Genomic DNA, 7,305 nt, shown 5'->3' on the forward strand with positions numbered 1-7,305 from the left:
ACTTGGGGCTCAAGAAAGCTGCTAGACTCATGGTTACGGTTTATGGTTTATTTCAGTGAAAAGATAGAGGTTTAAGTCAACCAGGGAGTCCAGGAAGACACAAAATGTAGGGGCTTCCACTTGCCCCTCTCCCTAGAGTCAGGACAGTGCTGCTTCCATAGCACCAATGTGTGGTGACATTGCCAACCAGGAAAGCCCTCAAGCCTTGGGATCCAGACTCTTTACTGGAGTCTACCATGGAGGCACTTTGGTGCCCACGAGGCTGACCTCAGTCTAGTCCCTCTAGAAGTCAAGCTTATACCATATGACCCAAACTCCTACCCACGTTCACTCACATGTTTTTGTGGCCCAGAGCTCCACCTTATATCACTTTGTTGGTATGGCCCAAAGCTGCCAGGCGAACCATGACCAGAACATCCCAGGGGCTTAGAGATTACTTTCAATGGGCCAAGGGCAAAAAACTGACTTCTCCTGGGACAGGGTTAAATCCTCCGCTACATGGCCAGTATCCCTGAAGTCCAGCTTTGTAAGCCAGATAGTCTCTGGCATTTTGTGGGAGTAGATAAAGAATCAAACTCCAGAGTGATGTTCCCAGATCCACCTATCATTGTCCACATAGTAGTTGGGGCAAGGAACTGCTGAGGAATGAGATCCCAGGGCTTGCTGTCCTGGGTCAATTCTGTGAGACATTGTGGCCCCTGACTTTTCTGTCCAGGAGGACCGAGTTTCAGGTCAGTAAAAAAGAAAATAGAAACCTCATAGGTCACCATGGCACTGGGCAGGGCTGAGAGGGGGTGCAGTAATTGGGGAAGTTACAGACAAGTAACTCCCAGGAAGCATCATTTCACAGGGAATGTGTGTTAGAGAAAAGACCACTGCTCCTTGCTCCCCAGTTTGCACAATGTGTGTAGGGGGAACTAGAACTACAGTGGACAGACCCTGATGAACACAAGCTGCATGTCCCCATCGCATGGCCTCTGGATGAAGACCTGGGAATTCTTTGTAACTGGTATCAAATCCAGATTCAAGGGAAGCCCCCAACCCAACTCATCACACCAGGACCTCAAAACCAGGACTTCCCCTTTCTCACCCAAGGCTGAGGGTCAAATCTGGACAGCCTCAAACCCTGGATCCTTCCTGGCAGCTGTCAGGATTCTCTGCAATTCAGCCTCACCCATTCTGGCTGCCCCATCACTCAGTCACCACCACTAGCCCTCTTTCTGCCTCTGGATCCACCAACAGCCTAGCCAAGCCGAGGGAGCTGGGGGGCTGGTGAGGGCTTTCTGAGAGCGAGGATGACCCTGGGGGGCAGGTGAAGGATGCAAGTAGCTCCCTCATCTTGCTCATCTTCCTGGTGCTGCCTCCTCTCTTCTTTACCTCCTAGGGTCCAGGCACGTAGCACTTGGCTTTCCTCACCCCTACAGACATCATCCAGTTTGTGTGTCTCTCACTTAAACCCTTCCACCTGGACCACAATGGCCTCCTTTGTTAAGGATACAGAGCCACCTGGGCCAGGGAGAAGGGAGGCAGGGCAGTAGCAACAAAGCTTCCACTAAGGACTACGGGGAGGGGTCCTTCTGACAGTGGATGCGGGAGGCAGAGGCAGTGGGGGGAGGCAGAGGCAGTGGCAAGATGCCCCCGCTGAAGGCCCAGAACCAACAGTCAAGAGTGTACAGACATGAAGAGTGCGTGCAGCCGGCATGAGGCATGTGTGTCAGAGACTCAAAGGCACCCGCAATCATTTGACATCTTTGATTTAAACTGATGTTCCTGCACCTCCTGTGAAAGCATTTTATCTCTGCATCTGCCTCATCCACGTGCACCCCACTCTCTCTTTCTCACTCTCTTGCACATTCCTTCTCCTCTGGTCTCTCCCCTCTCCACTCATTCATGGTGATGAGTTTCTATATCTTTCCATCCTGCTCCCCCACCACCTCTTTTCCATGAAAAGAAGCTTCAGATTGTCTTTTATGTATCAAAAAATGCACACCTGATTTTTTTCTTGTGGAACTCACCCTCTGCCTTTTGTCACACATGCCAAGCCCCAGGATGTACTTGAAAACGGAGCCTGCATGTCCCCAGGGTCGTGAAGAAACTGATGGCTCACTGGAGAGTGTTGTCAGGAAACTCAACAAGGAAGAGGCCCCATTATCACCTTGGGGAGTGTAAAAGCTGTCTCACCAGCTGGAACTGATTTAAGAAAAGCCTGGACAGCTGCATGCTAAACAATGAAGTTAGAATGCACCTTCATACCATACACAAAAATAGACTCAAAATGGCTTAAAGACAAATATAAGATACAACACCATTAAACTCCTAGAAGAGAACACAGGCAAAAATTCTCTGACATAAATAGTATCAATGTTTTCTTAGGTCAGTCTCCCAAGGCGATAGAAATAAAACAAAAATAAACGAGTGGGACCTAAACAAACTTTTAAGTGCTTGCATAACAAAAGAAACCATAAACAAAATGAAAAACAACCTACAGACTGGGAGAAAATATTTGCAAACAATGTGACTGACAAGGGCTTAATTTCCAAAATACACAAATAGCTCATACAACTCAATAACAGAAAAAAAAAATGAACAACAGAATCAAAAAATGGGCAGAAGATCTAAATAGACATTTCTCCTAAGAAGATAGACGGCCAATAAGCACACGAAAAGATGCTCATGTGCCTAATTATTTGAGAAATGCAAATCAAAACTACAAAATAAAAACCACCTTGCACTGGTCAGAATAGCCTTCATTGCTGCTGCTGCTGCTAAGTCGCTTCAGTCGTGTCCGACTCTGTACGACCCCACTGATGGCAGCCCACCAGGCTCCCCCATCCCTGGGATTCTCCAGGCAAGAACACTGGAGTGGGTTGCCATTTCCTTCTCCAATGCATGAAAGTGAAAAGTGAAAGTGAAGTCACTCAGTCGTGTCTGACTCTTAGCGACCACACGGACTGCAGCCTACCAGGCTCCTCCATCCATGGGATTTTCCAGGCAACAGTACTGGAGTGGGGTGCCACTGCCTTCTACAAATTACAAATGTTGGAGGGTGTGGAGAAAAGAAAACCCTCCTACACTGTTGGTGGGAATGTAAATTGGTATGGCCACTATGGAAAGCAGTATAGAAGTTCCTTCAAAAACTAAAAATAGAATTGCCATATGATCCAGCAATACCATTCCTGGGCATATTTCCAAAGAAAACTAATATGAAAAGATACATGCACCCCAGTGTTCACAGCAGCACTCTTTACAACAGCCAGGACATGGAAGCCAACTGTCCGTGGATAGATAAATGGCTAAAGAAGATTTGGTTTATATACACAATGGAACACTACTCAGCCATAAAAAAGAATGAAATAATGCCCTTTGCAGCAATATGGATGAATATAGACATTATCATACTAAGTGAAGTAAGTGAGAAAAAGAAGATATAACATCATATATCATATATATATCAATTATATGTGGAATCTAAACTACAACTCAAATGAACTTATTGATGAAACAGGAATAGACTCATAGACATAGAAAACAAACTTCTGGTTACCAAAGAGAAAGTGGGGAGAAATAAATTAGGAGCTTGGGATTAGCAGATACAAACTACTCTATTTAAAATAGAAAGGAAGTTCCCTGGTGGTCCAGTGGTTAAGAACCCACCTTGCAATGCAAAGGACGTGGTTCAATCCCTGGTCAGGGAACTAAGGTTCCATACACTGTGGAGCAACTAAGCCTGTGTGATGCAACTACTGAGCCCATGTACTCTGGAGCCCATGTGCCACAATTAGAGTCTGTGCACTTAACAAAAGATCCCTTATGACACAACTAAGACCTGGCCCAACCAAAGAAATACATATTTTTAAAAAATAAATAAATAAACGACAAGGTCCTACTGCATAGCATGGGGAACTATATTCAATACTTGTAATAAATCATAATGGAAAATAATATGAAAAAGAATATGCATATATATGTATAACTGAATCACTTTGCGATACACCAGAAACTAACACAACATTGAAAATTAACTGTACTTCAATACAAAAAAAGAAAAGAAAAAGGAAAACCTGGAAACTGAGTCAGAGAGAGAAGCAGTGGAGGGAGACAAAACAGACTGCAGACAAAGGGAGAGTGCCAGCAGCCGCCAGGAAGCCCTTTTCATACTAGGAGCCCCTGGGATGCCCCCAACCCTGACTGGTTTCCCTACAAAACACAGAGCTCAGCATCTCAGCTGCCCGTCCGGGCCCTCCTACATGGACACCAGCAGTGACAAAGCACCCTCAGGAGCAGAGTGGCTTCAGGGCCAGGACCTGCGTCCACCTCGAGCCCCCTCCTCTGCTCTCGATGCTGCAGAGATGCAAGTCCATCACATGACAGAGCTGCATGTACTCACCGTCCTCACCTTCTTACTCTGAAATGCAACCACCTCCAGGCCAAGCACCCACAGTCTGCCCTCCAGACCCCAGGGAGGCCTGGCCAGGCCAAAGCATCCTCTATCATTCAAGCCCAGGGGCCCTCACTTAGTCTCTGGAGGCAGGGGTCTGAAGAGCTATGTAGACCCCTTCCGTCTTCATCTCTGACATGAAGCATGAAATTGTTTGGTAACAGTAGTGTGTCAGTCTATTGGGGCTGCTCTAGCAGAATACCATAGCCTGGGGGCCTTATAAACAGCAGGAATCTCTCTCACATTTATAGAAGCAAGGTGCTGGTAGATTCCGTTTTAGATTCAGTTTTGGGTGAAGTTCTGCTTCCTGGTTCATAGATAACCATCTTCTCACTGTGTCCAAACACAGTGGAAGGGATGAGGGAGCTCTCTGGGTCTCTTAAAAGGCAATGATCCAGTTTCCACACTTATGACTTAATCACCTTCCAAAGGCCCCACCTCCAAATGCCATCACATTGGGCTTAAGGTTCTAACATATGAATCTGAAGCAGGCACACCAGCATTCAAAGCAGATGGGCATTCACCTTGCAGGGGTTAACAAGGAGTACATGCCCCCTCACTGTCCCTCCATCCTGCAACCACCCTCCAGCCACAGGGCGCCCTTGCACTTGTTGCTCCAGCTTCCTGGAACACTCTTCCCCAGAAGAGCACAGGTCACTCACTGGCCTCAGTCAGGTCTTTGCACAGTGTTCCCTTAGCAGAGGGGCCTGCCTAATGTGGAGCAGCAACACCTCTCAACTTTACTTCCACCTGCTTGTGTGTGTGTGTGTGTGTGTGTGCACGTGTTGCCTGTCCCTGTCCACTAGAATGACAAGGACTTGGCTCACAACTAAGCCGTATCCCAGGCACCTAGAACCATGTTCAGCAATCAGACACCTTTAATAAGCAATTGTTAAGTAAATGACTGCCGTCAGCATCCCTCCCAGGCTGTCTGCTGCAGATGGTTTAACATATCCATAGCAATGGCTCACAGGAATAACCCAGTTCTCTGAGCGTGGGCAGGTTTCTCTCTCCCACCACTTCCAGGACCCATCCCTCTCCCTGCTTCAGCGCAGTCCCCCATTTCCCAGGAAGGAAAGCAGGACAGTCCAGCAAAGAAGTTGCTGCTGCTCCAGCAGTGATGCCTCGAGCTAATTCCTGCCACTGCCAGGGAGGATGTTCCAATGCTTCTGCACAGATAGAGTAATTACTTCTAAACATAGCTACCTCCCCCGCTGGCACTATCAGATGCGAGCAGGTCTGGTCCAGAGTCAGCCCCCAGCGACCTCCTCAACCTCAGGAGATCGTGCAGACAACCCGTGGGGGCAGCAAACAAGCACAGACAACCAGACCACCCCAGCCCACCAGCCCTCCCTCCCCCAACTGAACTGGGCCTCCAGACGCGGGCACAGACCAGGGCCTGGTGACCTCAAGGTTTGTCTACCCTGACCTCAGTCTCCTCCTCAATCCTCTACCCTGCTCACCAACAGCTTGGGCTGCCCTGCCCTGGCCCAGCTCTTGCCCAGTTCCACTCGTCCAGCGACTTTCCAGGTGTGGGCCTCCCAGAACAGGACTAGCAAGATGAGGGAGGGGGCAAGACAACCTCACAATGAATGAGAGATGTGGAATCCCCAGTCATGATGAAGTCAAGAGGCTGAGAGAGAAAGGCTGGGGGACCCTGGGATGGAGAAGGCAGAGCTAGAGAACTGCAAGCTGGAGCTAAGGGACAGCACCCAGCTGATGTGCCCCCAAAGACCTCCCCCAAATCATGGAAACTGGATACTTTGAAGGCCAGGGTGAAATTGAACCCTACCCACCTCCATACAACGAGGCACCCTTGCCCAGCCCACAGAGACCTGAGGCTCATTCTTGTAGGGAGTGAATCAGAGAGACCCCAGGCTTGGGGATGCCAGCTCAAAGAAGATGAGATCAAGCACAGTGCTGAACAGAGGCATATGGAATAGAAGTCTCCACACTGAGGGTGACAGCCCCACCCAGCTGGCCTCTGCTACCAGTCCCAGAGCACCAGAAGCCAGACCTATCCCCACACCCCAACCCCATCCAAAGCAAGCGATCAGAGGATCCCTCTCTGCAGAGAATAAAAGCTGTCCCAGAGAAAAGACCTACAAATATAATCATCCTACAGCAGGGGTCCCAAACCTCCAAGATCTAATGCCTGATGATCTTAGGTGGAGTTGATGTAATAATAATAGAAATAAATGCACAATAAACATAATGCACTTGAATCATCCTGAAACTATCCCCTCTCTGAGTCTGGAAAAATTGTGCCAAAAAGGGTGGGAACCGTGCCCTACAGCAAAGCCCGTGGTCACTGTCTCTGTCACGTGTCTCTTAGCCACGTCCAGGTGCTTCAGACTCCAACAGTGGCGTCTGGATCGTGTGCCTGATAGTTTCCCTAAAACCTCAGAGGATTGCTCTGCCCTCTTGCAGCAGGCGGACGGGTCCTGATGCTCACCCTCCCTCTCCCCCACGGCCCTCAGGCAATGACTCAGGCACCAGTAGCCAAGCTCCATCAACATCATCCTGGTAGGATCCTTCTGAGGTACGTGCTTTGCCCCATTTCTCAGAGTTCTCGGCAGGACCAAGTTCCAAACACATGCTTCAATGCATGACTTAATATCATACCCTCTCTTGGCCTCCTTCCTTTCCATGTTCTAAAACCCCACTCCCCTAGTGGGGTTTCCTTCCCCTTCCAAATAAACAGCTTACCCTCAACTCTTCATAACAAGATTGACTTCTGGAGTAATCTTACAGAGACAGTCTACAAGCTCCCCACATAGGCATATACACACAGCCTCCAATCAACTTGCGTGCTGAAAATATAAGAAGTCAGAGGGAGAGATCACCAAATATTCAAGACAAGCCTC

Source organism: Bos grunniens, chromosome 19 (assembly GCF_055505025.1).
Source record: "Bos grunniens cultivar Pamir isolate PY7600 chromosome 19, Bosgru_T2T1.0, whole genome shotgun sequence".
In the NCBI taxonomy this organism is placed as follows: domain Eukaryota; kingdom Metazoa; phylum Chordata; class Mammalia; order Artiodactyla; family Bovidae; genus Bos; species Bos grunniens.